Source organism: Cherax quadricarinatus, chromosome 13 (assembly GCF_038502225.1).
Source record: "Cherax quadricarinatus isolate ZL_2023a chromosome 13, ASM3850222v1, whole genome shotgun sequence".
NCBI lineage: Eukaryota > Metazoa > Arthropoda > Malacostraca > Decapoda > Parastacidae > Cherax > Cherax quadricarinatus.
In genome coordinates this window covers 3769677-3791682 of record NC_091304.1, presented here as the reverse complement: position 1 = coordinate 3791682, position 22006 = coordinate 3769677, and the positions used below count along the sequence as shown (strand labels likewise).

At 41.2% G+C, this 22006-nt stretch overlaps 1 long non-coding RNA gene across 2 annotated transcripts in view; it reads right to left on the bottom strand.

The window, feature by feature from the left end:
• The window catches only part of LOC138852625 (uncharacterized), a 46974-nt gene extending 28496 nt beyond the window's left edge, over nucleotides 1-18478 (bottom strand). The window contains exons 1-2 of one of the 2 annotated variants that reach the window (XR_011391920.1): nucleotides 16956-18478; nucleotides 12091-12192 (exon numbers count right to left, since the gene is read on the bottom strand). This is a non-coding gene — a long non-coding RNA (uncharacterized lncRNA). The remainder of the gene's footprint in view (nucleotides 1-12090; nucleotides 12193-16955) is intronic. The other variant, XR_011391921.1, reaches the window with a different exon arrangement.
• Between the last annotated feature and the right edge of the window lie 3528 nt (nucleotides 18479-22006).

The window sequence follows — 22006 nt, the reverse complement described above, 5'->3', positions numbered from 1 at the left end:
TATTATCTACAGTTGCCTCAATAATCCTAATATTAGTGTACTAACAGTAAACTACCTACGTCTTCCCTGAAGGGTAAATCTATAAATTAATAAGTGCCTACCATCCATGCCAACTCGGGAGAGAACGCTTTTGTTTGGGTTGGGTGTAAGGGCCACCCAGCTCAGCCGTTCCATTACGGCCATGCTGGGACCCCTTTGTACGCCGTATCTGTCCTGTGGAACTTTAGGGACCAAATAAATTTCCACAGGAAGGATGGGGGGATGGGGAAGAGAGGGATGAACAAGCAAGCAAGTCACCGCCTTACCCTCTTGATGGGATGGGGCTCAAAGTGACTGCAGGCAAGTTTCCTCACAGCTCTGGTCGAGAACAACTCAGGATAACCCAAGAAAAATCTCGAGTAAGTGTTCAGAGTTGCTCTGATCGAGAATTACTCAGGATAACCGAAGAGCAGAACGACGACGTCTTCTCTCCACGGCGGCTCCTCTGTGTATGTGTCTACTCGCTGGTTGTTTTAGCCTCACTGTTCCTTAAGTACTTTTTCCTGTGAATAGCCAGTGACACGCGTCTTGAGTCTTCGTGCAATTGGTGGAAAATTCAGCATACATTTAAGAAACGAAAACTCAACGCGGGTCTAAGGTGTCACCATGACCAACCCATCAGTCTCTCTGAGGCGTCCACGTGACTAGCCAAAATTAGTTTATCATATTATAGACATATATTACAACCTAGGATTTCAAATGGCCTGTTATCCCAGGTGTAATGGGAGCAAATAAACACAGTAGAAAAAGTTTAGACTTATATTATCCTTCACCAATTATAACAGCAATATGTACACTATGTACAGTGATAAATATAGTGCACTCCACGGTAAGCAAGGCAGAAATAGAAGCCACAAGATAGCAGACCGTGCTTCAACCAGCTCTAGAGTGGGAATGACAAGGGCAGACAGGAAAGCGGTATCCACATAACCTCTGCGATTGTCAATCCCACCTTCTTATTGGCTAGAACCTGGTCACTAGTTGAACGATGGGGCCCCATCATCAACTCTTAGCAACCTGGTTCGCTGGTTGGGGGAGATAGCCTGTAAATGAGGGTGTGTCCATGCGCCGAATAAAGGTTACGTACTCTTTGCATGCCACAACATACAACACCAACAAGTTGGTGAATAAGAAATATGCAATAATTCGGTTCCTTAACTGTCGAAATATTTCACCTGCCCAATAGACTTCTTCAGTCAAATGCCAGCTACTATAACAGTGGAAACTAAAAGTAATTTTGAAGTGAGCAGTTTCTCAACTTAAAGCAGAAGCATGCGGCCAGACCTTATGTGCTTGAGCACAAATGTGTAGCAGTTACATGACCTACTTCCACTCGTGGCCCATGAGTGGAAGTAGGTCATGCTGAACAGTTGTTAAGCAAAGGAGTTGCAGAAGACTTTCCCTGTACCAAGATTCTATGGTGTTGCTATGTCAAACAGTTATCATGTTGCCTCCATTCTTATATTCGCCTGTGTTTGACGGAAGAAGCCTGCAGTAAAGATACACAGATGCTGCATATGAGTTTCTTGTTTCTTGTCCAGACCAGAGCTTTGGTGAGATGGGTAAGGAAGAAGGATGGGTAAGGATAGAAATTTTGGAAAAGGGTGGGAGGGGGGAGAGAGGTAGGATATAAAAGGTAAGTGGCCCAACCACTTTGGTGTAATTTAAAAAGTGTATGTGAAATGATAAGATATTCTATAAGGGGTATAAGACTAACCCATCAGAGTCACATAGATATAACAGATATATAAGTACATGACTCTGAATTGGTAGTAATTATACAAGTTGCAATTGCTTTTTTTTTTTTTCTTTTTTTTTTTTGCGATTGCACAACGGATATTTATGCGACAATGAAGGCAATAATTTTCTGGCCAGTTTATAGAATCACGTGACAATGGCTTCTTACAGGTGGTGTCCAGCCATAGTAAATATCATAATTTTTACATTAGATTGTTATATAAGATTTCTCCCTAATTGGGGGCGATGATGTTCTCAGTATACATAAGAAGGGTTCTGGTGTTACCCAATCTTCTTCATCAAGGAGGTTGCTCAATATCATGGGTCGATGGTAATCATCTTTATGTATAAAACGACGGACCCTCTGTGGGAGAGTCATTCTTTGAGTCCTGTGAGGAGGAGTATTGATGATATAATCCGTGGTATTTACCACTTGTATAGGATGTTCTCTATCTGGCATGTATAGTTCTTGCATTGTATAGAGTTGTTTCTTTTTTAGGGTGTCAAGGCGTACATTTATGGCAGTAATATCTTGTTGTGTGTGTAAATCTGCCATTTTAACTCTGTCTCTCCTCCTGGTATCGGTAATGAAGCGAAGAGCTCTATTCTGGACCCTTTGTAACCGTAGCATATTGGTCTTTGTTGTTAATGACATTGGGACACAAGGGTATTCGAGTATAGGTCTTATTATCATTTTATACAGATGTTTTTTGACATGTTGAGGGGCTTGATTGAATCGAAAGAGACTGCTAAGACCGGCTTTGGCTATGTTGATCTTTTTAGTTACATAAGATGTTGAGTGGAGCAGCCTGTCTATTTCATATCCCAAAATCTTGTTAGGGTTTCTAATGGCTACAGGTGTACCTCTGATGGAGATACCCCCTTTATCTTCAATTGTTGATGCAAAACATCCTATCGTGCTAACAAGGACCTTGTCAGGATTAGTCGTAATTCTCCATTTCTTTTCGACGAAGTTCAATATTCATTTTTTCTATGACTCTCTCATACTTGTATTTTCCTGTTACCGGAGTTGATGAGACGACATGAATAACATCATCTGCAAACTGTGTCACAATTGTATCATTAAACTCTGGTTGAGGAAGGTCATTCACATAAATGTTGAAGAGAAGTGGACTGAGACAAGAACCTTGTGGGACACCAGCTGTCGGTATAAAAGGCTCTGTCGACCTGCCATGAAAGGTGGGAATGATTTTTCTTTGAGTTAAGAAATTATATATTACTCTGAGAAAAGTCCAGTTATGGTCTGGTAGGTCAATGAGTTTGTATATAAGGCCATCATGCCATAAGCTATCAAAAGCTTTATGAACATCTCTGGTGGCAATTAAGGCAAGATTGCCCTGATGTTTTAGACTTGCTACATCATCGAAAATAACATTTATTGCATGATTGGTACCTCATGTGTTCGAAAGCCAAATTGTTTTTCAGTAAAAAAGTGATTAAACTCCATATAGTAGTTCAATCTGTTGGAAATGACCTTCTCAAGAACTTTTCCAGTGACTTCAAGTAAAGATATAGGTCTATAGTTCCCAGGTTGGTGAATGTCTTTATTGGGCTTACCAAGAAAGATCATCCTAGCAGTCTTAAAAACCACTGGAAAATGTCCTGAGGCCAAGATGGCATTAAAGATATTTACCAAAGACTGTTTACAATTTCTGGGTAGGAACTTTATTTGTTTCATTGTTATTCCAGAGAGACCAGGGGCTCTATTGCGCATTCTTCCAATAACCTGACTCATCTCGAGTAATGTAATAGGTCTAGTAAGCGGGTGGGTATCTTCAAGAGTTGAAGTATCGATAAATAACAAAAAGGCACAATACCGTGACTGGAACGATACACAAATAACCCGCACATAAAAGAGAGAAGCTTACGACGACGTTTCGGTCCGACTTGGACCATTGACAAAGTCACACTAACAGAGGTGGAGCAGGACGGCTATATATAGGCAGGAAGAGGTGGAGGTAGTAGTAGTAGTAGTAGTAGTAGTACAAGAACTGTATATAATACCGACAAGATGAAATTAAGACACATGCACAACACCCGGGCATCCACATGTGCGGCGTCTGGTTGTCTTTGTTGTGGACGTTTCGCCATCCAGTGGCTGGCTGGATGGCGAAACGTCTACGATGGGGATGCCCGGGTGTTGTGCATGTGTCTTAATTTCATCTTGTCGGTATTATATACAATTCTTGTACTACTACTACTACTACTACTACTACTACCTCCACCTCTTCCTGCCTATATATAGCCGTCCTGCTCCACCTCTGTTAGTGTGACTTTGTCAATGGTCCAAGTCGGACCGAAACGTCGTCGTAAGCTTCTCTCTTTTATGTGCGGGTTATTTGTGTATTGAAGTATCGATGGAAGGTAGTGGTTGTAGATCATCCAAGTTCTCATCTCTCCATTCATTTATCAACTGATAATGATTATTGTTAAATTGACGACTGTTATTGTGGGAGAGAATTTTCTCCCATACATCACCCATCAAATTAGCCTGGTCCTGTGGATCGTCAAGTTTAATTTCAACATCTCATCATCCTCATCAGTGAAGGTATGAACTAGGTAGTTAGGAGCCTTGTGCTTTGCCCCTAAAAGTTGTCGGATCTTACTCCAAAATTTTGCTGGTTCACGTTTATACTGATTAGCTTGAAGAACTAGCAATTTCCATAAGTCCCGTTTGTGATGACTAATCATGTTAATTAATTCTTGCAGTTAATTAATTCGGTGCAGTGTAGCTACTGGTGGTTGTCGCGTTTGAAGATGCCTTCGACATTCTGCTTGATAATTTCTTAAATTGTCTCTAATTTCCCTAGTAGGTTTATATTGTTGGTATATCTTTGTGGAAGCTAATTGACAAGTTGCATTAGTAGCTTCAATTATTAGATTATGCAGGGACCTGATTACATCATTAATTGCAGTGGAAGGTAGATTTTCCAATGACAATTTCATCGTCACCCAGAAATGCCCTGAAGGGGTCAAATCCTAGGGTGTTAAGATTGGGTTTAGGAGTTACAGGTATTCTAAATGGAGAAGTTTGTAGTTGTATTATAACATGGATATGGTCAGATCCTACGTTTCCACCAGGAGATATACGACAGTGGAAGATGTCACAGTCTGTTTGTCAGTACTATATCTGGTGTCCCTGGATGAGGTCCAATGTACGATTTAAAGAATGGGCCTTGAAATGACAAGTTTCTAGCTGTCATGATATTAAATAGTTGTTTTCCTTTTAAGTCACCCAGTGGAATACCAGCTCCACAGTTGAAGAGGGCAGGGTGATGAGCATTAAAATCTCCCGCTAGAATTGTTGGAATATTTCTGCTTAATATCCTATGTAGAGGAATTGACTCTATATATTGTTGTCTCGGGGGAAAATATCCAGTTACTATCACTAGTTGTCCATGAGACGTTGTCATTTCTATTGCAAGAATGTTATCTTCATCAACATGAATATTTTTAAATGTATAGCCTAATTTAACTAAGATGGCTACACCACTAAAGGGTCCTCTCGATTTCTCCACAGTAGAGTAACCACGTAATTTAATATGTTGATCAACTCTTGCAGCTGTCTCGTTCAAAAGTATAACATCGGGATTGTAATTATGTAGTTCAACCTCAAGGAGGTAACGGTTATTAAAGAAATGTTGAACATTAAGTTGGAAAATTGTAATCCCCATTATTTCTTGCACTTCGCTCGTGTACTGCGGTCTGAACGCCTGCAAGTAATGTCATGTTTGGTATCCACACTATCCCTGCTGGACTCGTCAAGGGGAGGAGGGAACTTCTGCGTAGTTGCTTGTGTATTAAAAATGCCATCATCTTTACTAGAGGTGGTAATATTAACAGACTCATTAGAATCGTTAGAGTCCTCATCAGAAAACTGAGGTAGGATATTCCCAGTTACAGGAAGCAGAGGCTCGTGAGAGTTAATGGGAGACTGTGGAGGCTCCAAGGGAAAATTAGGTAGGCAAGGTGAGTTACCCTGGGAAAGTTCCTGTTCAACAGGATCAGCTTCAATAGCGGGAGAGTAGGCACCAATTTCTGGGGCACTGTTATGTTCAGGTGTTGACTTATCGGGTTGAGGGGAGTTGACAACCTGGGTATGAGAGGTGGGCGATCCCTGGGCCAGGGATGACTTAGGCTTATTTTTAGATGTAGAGTAGGGTACATACTTCTTGTTATGAGAAGGCTGGGTCATAATAGCCTTCACATTTTCTGGGATAGTGATGGGAGTGATCCCATTAGCCATTAACAGATCATTTAAAACCTGAGAGCAGAGTTGAATGTCACCACCTGCTATGTCTTTGGCCATCTTATACATTAGTTGTGCTCTCGTCATATCCCCGGCTGTGGATACCTGAGACATAGGAGATGAGATTGAACCTTGTTGTTGCGTTTGTGTATGTTGTAGGTGAGGCGCTCCAAGAGGGGCAGAATTCCAAACATTGGAACCATTGGTAGAGACCTGAGGAGTCCCACTTGATCCAGGCAGAGCTGGGAAGGAAGTTTGGGACATCGTTGGCGGTGCCTGGGGAGTGGTCTTCTTAGAAGTGGACAGTTTCTTGGCTTCAATAATTTTCTGCATTTCCTTTTTTCTTTCAGGACAAATAGCAGAAACAGCATGATGTTTTCCGTTGCAGAGGACACATTTGGGTGTATTTTTATTATTACAATCTAGAATAAGAATGTTGGCCAGAGCAAATGCTACAAATCTGCCCTTGAGTACTGCATTTGTTGGTGTTGTGACCAAAGGCATAACACTTAAAACATTGTGTAACACTGACAAATCGTTCAAGAGAGATTTGGTCAGGTGTACATCTGGTGCCAAAACATTTGAAGCCATTTTGACACACAAGTTTGGCCTCCTCAGGTGTCTCAAGTATTAACTTTAAGGTTACCTTGTTGTTGTTAGGATTAGAGAATTTATGTGCTTCTACAGCCCTAAATTCAGAATTCTCTGTATTAATGTCCTCAACAATTTCATTTGCTGTGCTATGTTTCATGAAACTGTTGATTCTGGCCACAAACACAGTCCTCTGAGCTTGATAGCTCTCAGGTGCAACTGGGGTAACACCAGAAGTCTTCAGTTTTTCAAGGACATCATGCTTCAGCAGTTGAAGTAACTCTTCTTCCGAAGAGAGGAGAAGTACTGCTCCAGCGTGGGTTTGAAAAACATCCACTGGAGCAACAGTTGAGTTCGAGCAAATACATGCTAGAATTTCTTTCATCGACATTTTATTTCCATCAATACGTAATCTTACTCGTATCCTCGCCATGATGTCTAGGAAGGAACATCTGGCAGAGAAGTTTCTTAACAAAAAGGGAACTTTCCTTGATGTTATACTAGCATCCTATTTCAGCTGACTTATGAAGGTCAGCCCCTAAGATAGCCTACCCTCGAGTGGTGAGGGGAAAGGGCCCAAGGCAAAGATCGGCCGGATTTTAAAAAACCACACGGGCTACCGGATGGTCAAAATGCCTTGTGTTAACTCTCCAAAGCGAAGTTGCCGAAAAAGAAGAAGATAGGAAAGTCAGAAGGATAGCAATGTATGTAGTGTGTTAGTGTGTGGGCCAGTGTTGATGTTTGGGTGAGGGGAGGATGGGGAAGGGTGGGGGGATGGGGAAGAGAGGGGTGAACAAGCAAGCAAGTCACCGCCTTACCCTCTTGATGGGATGGGGCTCGAAGTGACTGCAAGCAAGTTTCCTCTCAGCTCTGGTGAAGAACTACTCAGGATAACCCAAGAAAAATCTCGAGCAACAGTGTTCAGAGTTGCTCAGCTGAAGAGCAGGAACGACGACGTCTTCTCTCCACGGTGGCTGGGCTGCTTCTCTGCATATGAGTCTCATTCACCAACTTGTCGGTATTGTACACTATCAATAATATGCTTGTATAACACGGTAACACTATGTTACCTTGGTACAGGAAAAGTCTTCTGCAACTCCTTTGTTAATAACATGGCCAACCTCTGTAGCCGGCCACGCTCACCTATAACGCCATCTCCAGCTGCTACACCTCACTTCTGCCCCATGCCGCATGTATCTGTTTTAGGCTAAGGGATTGACTATCAAAGTTGAGGGACAAATTACTTCAAAATTACTAATACTATTGTCCCCAGTATTATATTCGCAGGTAAACGACTGAAGAAGGTTTCTTTGCAGGCGACACATCTTAGTAGTAATGGTACTCTAGTACTGCACATGTGTCTTGCTTCCTCAGTCGCTGTGTAACTTAGATGTCCTCATGACCAGCCAATCACCACGTTGTTAGGTAAGACACATATGCAACAGTTAGACAACTTTATTCCGAAACGTTTCGCCTACACAGTAGGCTTCTTCAATCGAATACAGAAAGTAGGCAGGAACAGTAGAGATGTGAAGACGATGTAATCAGTCCATCACCCTTAAAGTCGTAGAATTTGAGGTTGTCAGTCCCTCGGCCTGGAGAAGTTCAGTTCCATAGTCAGGAACTATCTGAAGATCAAGCGACAGTGCGGAGACTTAAATAATGTCGGAAGGAGAGGTGCAGGGTAGTAGTAGTAGTAGTAGTAGTAGTAGTGAGAGGCAACTGAGAGGTCATGTCCCTCTCAGATCCAACCCTTCTCACTTGAAAAGCTTGTCCAAGGTGTTTTCTGTACCAAGATGCCACGTGTTGCAGTGTCTGACAAGATGAACATCAAAATGGTATGCAATACCGACAGGTTGTTAGGTAAGACACATATGCAACAGTTAGACAACTTTATTCCGAAACGTTTCGCCTACACAGTAGGCTTCTTCAATCGAATACAGAAAGTAGGCAGGAACAGTAGAGATGTGAAGACGATGTAATCAGTCCATCACCCTTAAAGTCGTAGAATTTGAGGTTGTCAGTCCCTCGGCCTGGAGAAGTTCAGTTCCATAGTCAGGAACTATCTGAAGATCAAGCGACAGTGCGGAGACTTAAATAATGTCGGAAGGAGAGGTGCAGGGTAGTAGTAGTAGTAGTAGTAGTAGTAGTGAGAGGCAACTGAGAGGTCATGTCCCTCTCAGATCCAACCCTTCTCACTTGAAAAGCTTGTCCCTGCACCTCTCCTTCCGACATTATTTAAGTCTCCGCACTGTCGCTTGATCTTCAGATAGTTCCTGACTATGGAACTGAACTTCTCCAGGCCGAGGGACTGACAACCTCAAATTCTACGACTTTAAGGGTGATGGACTGATTACATCGTCTTCACATCTCTACTGTTCCTGCCTACTTTCTGTATTCGATTGAAGAAGCCTACTGTGTAGGCGAAACGTTTCGGAATAAAGTTGTCTAACTGTTGCATATGTGTCTTACCTAACAACCTGTCGGTATTGTATACCATTTTGATGTTCATCTTGTCAGACACTGCAACACGTGGCATCTTGGTACAGAAAACACCTTGGACAAGCTTTTCAAGTGAGAAGGGTTGGATCTGAGAGGGACATGACCTCTCAGTTGCCTCTCACTACTACTACTACTACTACTACTACTACCCTGCACCTCTCCTTCCGACATTATTTAAGTCTCCGCACTGTCGCTTGATCTTCAGATAGTTCCTGACTATGGAACTGAACTTCTCCAGGCCGAGGGACTGACAACCTCAAATTCTACGACTTTAAGGGTGATGGACTGATTACATCGTCTTCACATCTCTACTGTTCCTGCCTACTTTCTGTATTCGATTGAAGAAGCCTACTGTGTAGGCGAAACGTTTCGGAATAAAGTTGTCTAACTGTTGCATATGTGTCTTACCTAACAACCTGTCGGTATTGTATACCATTTTGATGTTCATCAATCACCACGTGTTTGGAGCGTCCCCGTGACAAGCCAATCATCGCGTGTTCGGGGCGTCCATGTAACCAGTCATCACAGCGTTTTCACCAAACAGTAACTGCCAATGCCCTCACACGGAGCGGAGGCTAGCTCTGGGCGTGTATATGCACCACATACGGACTAGCTTATCGATCAAGCGACCCCCAAGCTTCGCATCTGGAGCGAATGACCTTACAGGAAGCGTAATGTGGGTTAGGGATATACCAGCGACGACAGAGTAGGTCTTTCCATCACTCACACAGCTCCCGCCACAACCTTGGTCCATATCTCCAAGAAACCAGGCCGCTACGAGCATCAAGGGCGTGGAATGCAGGTCTTGACCGCGGGAGACGAGGGTCGTAGCAACAACAATACTATGTAAAGTATTGAGACCACATGATGAGGCCAAGGCTGAATCAACGCAAAGTAAACGCCACTCACTATAGTAAGGATTTGTCATTGTTACAAGGAAACAGTAGCAATGGCTATAATGATACGCACACACGCACACACACACGCACACACACACGCACACACACAAACACACACACAAACACACACACACACACACACACACACACACACACACACACAAACACACACACCAGGAGTTGCGAATCGACACACACACACACAAAACAACCACTGTGAAGGAATAATGAAATTCCAAGCCCTTTCGTGACTTCTCACATTATCAAGGAACTTGATAATGCGAGAAGTCACGAAATCGGTTGGAATTTCACTATTCTTTCACAGTGGTTGTTTTGCATATTCTGATATCACTTGTTTACTGTGATGTTAGTGATGTTATTGCATATATATATATATATATATATATATATATATATATATATATATATATATATATATATATATATATATATATATATATATATATATATCGTGCCGAATAGGTAAAACTTGCTATTCTGGCTTAAATAGCAACGCTCATCGTGTCGAATAAATCAAGTGAAAATTTGTGTATGCAATAAATACGCAAAAACATTCTGAACCTAACGAAAAAAAAATATATTTCATTGTGTTTGTTTATTAAATCATTGTAAACTTATCTAAAATATACTTTTTTATTCGCCGGTATTCTCCCGGCCCGGGTCTTTTCCAAGTAGTGGTGACCCGAAAAAAATATACTATCTTAAAACGTACAGGAGAAAATTTTAGAAAGGACTTAATTTTAAATGAGTTCTTGTCAATTTATCAGTTTTACCTATTCGGCACGACACGTACACATACATATCCACACATATATTATGTGTATACACATACATAAGTTTCCTTCTGATTTCTTAACAGTTCATGTCCTTGCAGTGTTGTCTTACAATTCCTCGGAGAAATGGAATAGTTCCTCCTCCACGAGCAACGAGTGTAATCAGCGGTGACTATAATATCTGCAGCAAGATAGTAACCACTTTTGTATCAAATACGTACTACAAAGAAAGAGAAGGAAATGGTAAAATTGGGCTACTTAAATGTACGTTGGTATAGCAGAGAGGAGAAGAAAGATTTAACTGATAACGTTATAGAACGAAAAGAAGCTAAAAGGGGATAAGAGAATTTAAATGGGAGGAGTAAATGGGGGATAAATCAGGTAAGTAAGTAAGTTTATTCAGGTATACACAAATACAGTTACATAGAATTATCATACATAGCAGCATATGTGTAGAGAACCTAGGATAACCCAAAAAAGTCAGACAGAGTGACTTATTTCCATTGGGATAGATGTAGAGTTAAAGAAGGAGTAGCAGTAATATTAAATCAACTGTGGTGGGAAAAAAAGGGATACAAGTGTTTAAATTTAAGAATTACTTGAATCTGAATAAAGATTGATTGTGAGAAATCTATGATAACAAGTGTCTAAACACCTGGGGAAGACGTGTGTAAAGATACTGCGACGTGTCAATCCTATGTTATGAATACTTATTTTAATACGAAGAGGATAAATAAGTGCAAATAATATGATATAGTTCAAAATGGCAGCGGTTTGCTAATATACTAGTAAATAAAAAGATTGTTTTTTTTTTCTAAGCGCAACAGATATTTCATACTATTTACTGGTGGTTACAGTAAGAGGTAGATGGGGAACGAGGATAATGCTATCAGTGGATAAGAGAATGGTGAAAGCGAGTAAATCAAAAAGATAGTTAAGGCAAAATATAAACAGCTAGTGTGTAAAAGGTGGGATGGAGAGAGTATATGTAATGAGAGGTGTCGAATAGGTATGAGGTAGAGTTGAGAATGCAGTATTGCAGTGAGCAGATGATTGTGGGTACCGGAGGTTGTATGCGGGTGGGAGCGGGGAAAGAATGGTGGAATGAGGAGGTAAAACGGGTGGTAAGGAAGAAAAAAAAATTAGCATGCGAGAGGTGTGGGAAATTATGGGGACGAGGTTCACAGGTATATTCCTGAAATATTTCATCCACATAATCTGAGGGGGGCATAACTAAGCAACACTTTATTGTACTTACCAATGTTAGTTGTACCTCAGAGCCAGGTGAGAGTTATAGAGACACTTGGCTGCACCTTGTCTCTCCTCCGAGACCCACATCTTCCCACCCACAAAGTCGGGCCTATCAAATATTACAATATAAATTAATACCAATAATGTTGGTAAATTACAAGATACTGAGTGGACTGTATGATGGTTTGTGACTTGAAAAGAAACGGGGAGGGGGGGAGGAAGGATCTATTGAGTATACCACATTTTACGAAAAAATATGTTATATTGTAGAAAGAAAGGAAAATTTAACCTGAACTCTCATCATTTAATTACTAGATAATTATTATTATTGGAAACACACCCAAACGCTACCTCTACAGCTAGAATTTATTATGGGTAAGCGTCCCTTAGCTAAGGTGTGTTGCTGGGAGAATTGGTGTCCTCTATTTTTACGTCCTTGTTGCCAAATTGTAAGGGTTTTCCACACTATCTCAATTCTTCAGCAGGACCGTGTCAGCAATTTATGAATTACGATTGGGGTGGATATACACCAAATGACCTTCGAGAACGCCTGATTACGTTGCACAATTCAGTGTTCACACATTAAATTCATTATGGCGTCTCTATGCTGCGTCACTTCCCCGGATGTTCTACCTCCCCCCTCACTCGAAATTTCTCGAAGGGTCCAAGTAGCATGACATTTTAATATGCAATTATATTATTCATTTATATGTTCTATATTTAGAAAAAATATGTAAAAAAATTCCACAAGAGGTTTTTACACTGTATTAGTGATATACTAAGGGCGAAGTATATGGAGAGAGAAAAAGGTTAAAAAAATGGCGAGAAGAGTGCAAAAGGAGAGCTAATGAATGAAGATTTATCAACAAATTGCTCTAAGAATTTGGAAAAAAAAAATTTTTGGAGATTAATAATTAAGAAAGCCTAGGGAACAAATGATTTATCAGTTAAAAGCAAAAGAGGGGAGATGTTAAATAGGGAGGAGGAGGAGGTACTAAGAAGGCGAACGTCGTAATAAAAGATATCCTTTTGTTGTGTGTGTTTTTGTGCAACTTAAATATCCACCAGGAGTAATCTAAGGGAATAAATTGACACCTGCCAAAGTACCACGCAGGTCGAGCACATAACTTTCCCTGTGGAAGTTAGTAACTCGCTCTACACCAGCGACGAGGAAGAACTTTCAAATTGTCAATTGTCACAAAAATGTTAGATGCCACATTAACATGCTCGTGTGGTCAAGGGATGCCGAGTGTTGGGTGTGTGGGCGGCGGTGGGTGTGTGGGCGGTGGTGGGTGTGTGGGTGGTGGTGGGTGTGTGGGCGGTGGTGGGTGTGTGGGCGGTGGTGGGTGTGTGGGTGGTGGGTGTGTGGGCGGTGGTAGGTGTGTGGGTGGTGGTGGGTGTGTGGGTGGTGGTGGGTGTGTGGGCGGTGGTGGGTGTGTGGGCGGTGGTGGGTGTGTGGGTGGTGGGTGTGTGGGCGGTGGTGGGTGTGTGGGTGGTGGTGGGTGTGTGGGCGGTGGTGGGTGGTGGTGGGTGTGTGGGCGGTGGTGGGTGTGTGGGCGGCGGTGGGTGTGTGGGCGGCGGTGGGTGTGTGGGCGGTGGTGGGTGTGTGGGTGGTGGTGGGTGTGTGGGTGGTGGTGGGTGTGGGTGAGAGTGGGGGACAGGGATGCAGGGTGGGGTGGTCCAGATACACCAGTGGACCGAGGTAGGTATCCAAGACGGAACCAGAGACCCAGCATTGACTGCTCTACTGGAAGGTCGAGACTGCTAGGGCAAGAGAAAAGGAGTAAAAAGACTAGTGCGTGAAATTAGGTATCGTTGGGCTATTAAAAAAAGACACACTCCATTCTGGGACATTAGTAACAACAGCTGAAAAGTCTGCAGTATTTCAACGCCATCATTATTTGTGTGTTCTTCCGAAGAATCAGTCAGTTCATCAATGTGTCCACAGACGACGAATTTTCAGATTTTTTACGTAGTTAATTAAAATCATGCCTGTGAACGGACTGCAAATTCTTTAACTGGCAAATGGTCTTAAGAAAGATAATTTACATTTGCATCAATATCCAAACAAAATGAAATTAAACATTGGTCATTAGCACAAACGAACTCACGTGAAGACAGTTAGGTTAGGTAAAGTTCGTCAGGACAAGTATTTCCTGACCCGCCGTTGGAGCTTTGGTCATCTGACCGAAGCCTTCCGCTGGCTTACCGGTCCACCCCTCTAAAAATTATGGTCAGTTATAACCATTTTTTAAGTTCACATGAAGACAAAACAGAACAAAATTGTTTAAGAAACGGCATATACATGTTATGAGAGCACTTACATGTTACACGTACACACACACAGGAGCTTGGACTCGACCCCTGCAACCTCAACTAGGTGAGTACATACATACATACATGGTCATGTTAGCAGATGACACAAAACTATTAAGAACACAAACAACTGAAAACCTAAAGAAACTTAAAGATTGTTACAAAGTGTTGAATATACTCATTAATTAAGAGCTATTATCTCACCTCCGTACCTCGACTGGCAGCGCGCTCAACGCCGTGGTTCGATCCCAATTACGGGTGGAAACATTGGGCGTGTTTCCTTACACCTGTTGTCAATGCTTACCTAGCAGTAAGTAGGTACCTGGGTGATAGTTGACTGGTGTGGATCGCATCGGAGGGGGGGGGGTAGCATACCTCAGATAGAGCCGAGACTTTAAAATGAGCTGAGGCAGGATAACAGCTCTTATCCTGTAAAACTGATTTGTGTAAAAAACAAAAAAATCCCAGTGCTAAGTGAAGCGGAAATTATATTCCCCCCCACCCAGTCTTACTCTAATTAATAGGCCATATATACACGAAGTAAGCATTTCTTGCACTCATTGTTATTTTAGGAGATATTAGCAAAAATAGTGCATAAATTTTGGTCGTGTACACAGCTGAGTCAAGTCTCAGTATTGTCACGTAAACAAAGACTCACTAGACCGATGGCTCAGGTTAAGTTAGTTATCTTAGTTAGGGTTAGGTGGGTTTTAGTTTGGCTACGATACGCTTTAACCTTTTGTGCAACAGAATGCTATCTGAATTGCAAAGCCCAGTTAATATTTTACAAATCAACCTACAATTGGTGACCGAAATCGACCGAGTAGAGGTTGTAAACGCTTTCCATATATTATTACGATCATTAGGAATCATTAAATCCATTACTCTTCCGTAACAATCACATAATTTACACATACATCTACACATATAATGGTAAACAAAGACACAGTGCCATGATACTATATGCGAATTATTTTTTATAGGATACAGATAATAAAATGAAATAATCACATTAGTAATATAAATAGAGATTGCAACTCGTGATGGGCCGGGAAGGTCAAGGGGTCACAGTCACTGTTTAGTAACCTCATGACGTCACTAGTGAAATTATGACAATGGACTCGCCCGCCATAGGGGAGCCTACAATATACTTTCGATTTTTTCCATAATGAAGCGAGGCTAATTAACAAGAGACAAAATATTTTTTCATTAGCTTTATCAAAACCTACAAGTATATTTAATACACGTGTTTAAAAAGGTATGGGTTTTATAATTGTTTGGTATAACATGCAGCGGCCTCCCCCACCCTAGTGATGCTGGGAGCCCAGTATCTGTTCATGAATCACGTATCAAGGGAGAGTCGTTCATAACGCTGAAGGGCTTGATCCAAAGAAAGGGACGTCCTCTTCTTCCTTGGATCAAACCCGATTGCCTAATATTCCCCAGGCGTTGTATGACCCCCACGGGTCATACAACGTGCAGGAGCCACAATAAAGAGTAGCTCTTGTGCATATATTATTATTTATTAGCGTTTTTTTTATTTATAAAGAGCTAAACAAGTGTCTTACAGAGCCTGGGAATGGGAGAGGCTAAGGAAAGGGGACTTAGTGAGGTCTAATACGAGGAAAGGGAGGATAGGTCTAGTTCCGTGAATCAAGAGCCCTTCAGCAACATTAAGGTTTGTAATACATTACCTAACTAGCGTAAGAACACAATGAACTAGGCCATAAAAACGGCTATCTAGCAAACTTGGGATATTTACTCAGAATTTCTGGTATTTTCATTTATACGCTACCCTGAAATATCACAAGCTGTAGGCTTATGTGTTATATCTATATTCCTCAATATGTGAACACTAGTTTATAGTGTTCAAGATAGTGACTATAAGAATAACTGTTTACATTATAATTTGTTGGAATATTGTGTGTATATGCCAAACTACCAGAGTACTTGTAATTAGCTTAAGCCTAGCTACTACACGCATCACTCTAGTTACATTGTAAGTTGCTCCTTAAATGTGCTTATCTACTTTTTGTTATCATAGTGAGTTGTCTTACAGATTGGCTGGTTAGTTAACTGAAGTTAGCCTTAAAGCCTATCGACTGTGCGAAGATCCTTAAGGCTATATATATAACCTATTCACCTCCAGATAAATATATTCTGATCTCTAAAATAGTCAAGTACACTCACCATATCTACACTGACATACACACTTCAGAAGAATACTCAGGTATTTCACTGCATTACTCTCTCATTTACAATCGTTAACACTCTACTGATAATTATATTTCGTGAATTAGAATGATTTTATATTATTTTTCCAGTTATAGTACTTTCTTTGGATAATGTACATAATATACATGAATCAGTGACTATAATGAAACAAATAATTATGTTCGACATCAAACGTTCAACCCGTATGAGGCATACAGAAAGAAACGCTAATGTCATGAAAATATCAAGCCTTTAATTCTGTCTTTCTCTATGCATTACGAAAATGTAACTCCCGGGCGCTAGAACTGTAATAACTGAATAATGAATGAATCAAGTGCTTACAAACCGTACGATGTTGTAGTGAAGGGGAAGTATTGGCTAGATGTCTGGCAGGAGGAAAGCGATGGTACTGGCCACAGTTTGAGGCAGGTCAGTACTGTTGACTACACGAAGGTTATAAGGTTTCACGTAAGCAGTCATCACCAGTCAAGAATACTTTAATCCCTAAAATAGGGGGAAAATTAAACTCTCAGCATATATATATCACGTGAGACGTAAGCTACTCGACGTAAATATCATTTGTGACTGCTGAGCTATTGGACAAGGGAGTATGTCTTCCCTCTGGCGTTCACACAGGAGGTTTTCGTTTTAATCAATGGAGGTTATGTAGCACCTGGAGAATAACAAACATTCACGTTTGATCCAGTGAAGGAGAAGATAAATTCAGTTGTTTGGATCAAGAGCGCTTCCCCCCCCCACCTTGACCGGCATCAAGGGCTCCCACGGTGTATCCATCACATAGAATAGGGGCGTCGCACACCATGCGTGTACACTATTTTGTTAAATAAAAATTACAGACCCACACGTCTTCTTTCATCCTTCGGGTTAGCAATGAGCTGCTGACCCATTCCATATGATAATTATATGGTGAGAACAAAATCTGTTTCCCTTTCATATTCCATTACACATCATGGGTCACATGCATACAGTCTGGAAGTGTCAGCATGAGCTGAGAGACCAGTATGACAGCTTCAAAGGTTTCCTCTCAGTAGAGCCGGAGTTATTATGTATTGGGAATTAACCATTTCTCAGGATGGCCTATCCTATACAGAGGGACACGGTTGCTAGGGTAGAGGTTGGTTGCTGGGTGGGGATGGTTGCTGGGGTAGGAGGTGGTGGGTGGCTGCTGGGATGGGTGGCAGTTGGGAAGTCTTTCCCTGGCATCACTTGGCCTCATCCAAATTGGAAATCTTGAACAAGTGGCTGACACACCTCCCTGACGTGTGGTGCACTTTCCACGGGCGGCACCTCGTTACCGCTCCCAATATTGCCCGAGGTGACCTCCTACGCCCCAGCAACCTACGGAACCAGAGCAGAGAGAGTGAGAGTGAGTGAAGGTGTGCCTGTGTGAGCCACTTTCCCTCCTCCAACCACACGCCTCTGACTTACTTCTTACCATCGAAACTTCGCATTCTGATCACTCTGGCTCTCTCATGTGCCACTTTCCTGCTGGAGTGCCTCTGTCACCCTGGCACTCTCACGGTCCGACCCTTCTGGCACCGGCACATGCAGCCCTTCACCTACTTCCACCAGTTGGGAGGCGGCACTCCTGTTCCATAGCATCAGCACCCACGGACCTTCCTCACTCCCTGCCTCTCTCGCTGGGTCCTACACCAGGTACATTGAGCTGCATATTCGACCCATTTAATGGATGACGAGGACGAGGACGAGGCCATCTCTTCCACTACGTACCACCTGTAATTGACTTTCATATCTCAATAACGAACTTAGAGTAAAACGACGTAAACAAAATAGACAAAACAAACGGCCTTATTTCTAACCAGCACGTACAGTACAGCATACAACTGACATAGGATTAATGGCATGTATAAACTAATTTATAGAAAACCTATTGTTACGCAGAGCCTTTCGGTCAGCCTTAAAATTAACTTAAAATTGATAAATTAGACACATGTGCAACTCTTGGGTATCTTTTAAGTTAAATCTATAAATTTGTAGATTTTATTAAATAAATATTTTCTGAGCAATAAGTAAAGAATGCTTGTGTAAGAGTTATTTTGCCAATTTTACTGAAATTTAAAAAAATAAAAAAATTAAATACACGTTCTGATGGAATAATCTGTGAATGTCTCATCTCATTGTCTTCAAAATTCCAACACCGTTGATTTGAGAATGAAAATTTCTTAGTAACTTCAAACTTAAGGTGTTGCTGTATTTTCAGTTATTGTTCTCTGTACAATGGTTAACACCTCTTGAATGACCTTAAACTTTCAAAGCTACAGTGCAACTTATGTTAGTGGAAAGTTGAAATTTGGGCTGGAGAGGGAGAGGGGGGGGGGTAGGCTTGTGGGATACGGAGATACCTTGGTTGGATGATTGAGGTAGAAGGGGCTGGGTTTATGCAGCTGGATGAATCATAACATCTGTCAGGACTATAAAATTTATCCAGATCAATTCTGCAGAGCTGTACTCTTCTATCATCATCATTATTTTACTTCACTCGTCATCCGAATGGATTCCATCTCACACTGTCTTATTATTACAAGATGAGCTTGATGATTATGCCAAAGTACTTTTAAACATAAAAATACTATATATATATATATATATATATATATATATATATATATATATATATATATATATATATATATATATATATATATATATATATATATATATTATATATATATATATATATATATTATATATATATATATATATATATATATATATATTTTTTTTTTTTTTTTTTTTTTTTTTTTCAACAAGTCGGCCGTCTCCCACCGAGGCAGGGTGACCCAAAAAAGAAAGAAAATCCCCAAAAAGAAAATACTTTCATCATCATTCAACACTTTCACCACACTCGCACATTATCACTGTTTTTGCAGAGGTGCTCAGAATACAACAGTCTAGAAGCATAAACATATAAAGATACACAACATATCCCTCCAAACTGCCAATATCCCAAACCCCTCCTTTAAAGTGCAGGCATTGTACTTCCCATTTCCAGGACTCAAGTCCGACTATATGAAAATAACCGGTTTCCCTGAATCCCTTCACTAAATATTACCCTGCTCACACTCCAACAGATCGTCAGGTCCCAAGTACCATTCGTCTCCATTCACTCCTATCTAACACGCTCACGCACGCTTGCTGGAAGTCCAAGCCCCTTACCCACAAAACCTCCTTTACCCCCTCTCTCCAACCCTTTCGAGGACGACCCCTACCCCGCCTTCCTTCCCCTATAGATTTATATGCTTTCCATGTCATTCTACTGTGATCCATTCTCTCTAAATGACCAAACCACCTCAACAACCCCTCTTCTGCCCTCTGACTAATACTTTTATTAACTCCACACCTTCTCCTAATTTCCACACTCCGAATTTTCTGCATAATATTTACACCACACATTGCCCTTAAACAGGACATCTCCGCTGCCTCCAACCGTCTCCTCGCTGCTGCATTTACCACCCAAGCTTCACACCCATATAAGAGTGTTGGTACTACTATACTTTTATACATTCCCTTCTTTGCCTCCATAGATAACGTTTTTTGACTCCACATATACCTCAACGCACCACTCACCTTTTTTCCCTCATCAATTCTATGATTAACCTCATCCTTCATAAATCCATCCGCCGACACGTCAACTCCCAAGTATCTGAAAACATTCACTTCTTCCATACTCCTCCTCCCCAATTTGATATCCAATTTTTCTTTATCTAAATCATTTGACACCCTCATCACCTTACTCTTTTCTATGTTCACTTTCAACTTTCTACCTTTACACACATTCCCAAACTCATCCACTAACCTTTGCAATTTTTCTTTAGAATCTCCCATAAGCACAGTATCATCAGCAAAAAGTAACTGTGTCAATTCCCATTTTGAATTTGATTCCCCATAATTTAATCCCACCCCTCTCCCAAACACCCTAGCATTTACTTCCTTTACAACCCCATCTATAAATATATTAAACAACCATGGTGACATTACACATCCCTGTCTAAGACCTACTTTTACCGGGAAGTAGTCTCCCTCTCTTCTACACACCCTAACCTGAGCCTCACTATCCTCATAAAAACTCTTTACAGCATTTAATAACTTACCACCTATTCCATATACTTGCAACATCTGCCACATTGCTCCTCTATCCACTCTATCATATGCCTTTTCTAAATCCATAAATGCAATAAAAACTTCCCTATCTTTATCTAAATACTGTTCACATATATGCTTCAATGTAAACACCTGATCTACACATCCCCTACCCACTCTAAAACCTCCTTGCTCATCCGCAATCCTACATTCTGTCTTACCTCTAATTCTTTCAATTATAACCCTACCGTACACTTTTCCTGGTATACTCAGTAAGCTTATTCCTCTATAATTTTTACAGTCTCTTTTGTCCCCTTTCCCTTTATATAAAGGGACTATACATGCTCTCTGCCAATCCCTAGGTACCTTCCCCTCTTTCATACATTTATTAAACAAAAGTACCAACCACTCCAACACTATATCCCCCCCTGCTTTTAACATTTCTGTCATGATCCCATCAGTTCCAGCTGCTTTACCCCCTTTCATTTTACGTAATGCCTCACGTACCTCCCCCACACTTACATTCTGCTCTTCTTCACTCCTAAAAGATGGTATACCTCCCTGACCAGTGCATGAAATTACTGCCTCTGTTTCTTCCTTAACATTTAAAAGTTCCTCAAAATATTCTCGCCATCTACCCAATACCTCCATCTCCCCATCTACTAACTCCCCTACTCTGTTTTTAACTGACAAATCCATATTTTCCCTAGGCTTTCTTAACTTGTTTAACTCACTCCAAAATTTTTTCTTATTTTCATTAAAATTTCTTGACAGTGCCTCTCCCACTCTATCATCTGCTCTCCTTTTGCACTCTCTCACCACTCTCTTTACCTTTCTTTTACTCTCCATATACTCTGCTCTTCTTATAACACTTCTGCTTTGTAAAAACCTCTCATAAGCTACCTTTTTCTCTTTTATCACACCCTTTACTTCATCATTCCACCAATCACTCCTCTTTCCTCCTGCCCCCACCCTCCTATAACCACAAACTTCTGCCCCACATTCTAATACTGCATTTTTAAAACTATTCCAACCCTCTTCAACCCCCCCACTACTCATCTTTGCACTAGCCCACCTTTCTGCCAATAGTCGCTTATATCTCACCCGAACTTCCTCCTCCCTTAGTTTATACACTTTCACTTCCCTCTTACTTGTTGTTGCCACCTTCCTCTTTTCCCATCTACCTCTTACTCTAACTGTAGCTACAACTAAATAATGATCCGATATATCAGTTGCCCCTCTATAAACATGTACATCCTGGAGCCTACCCA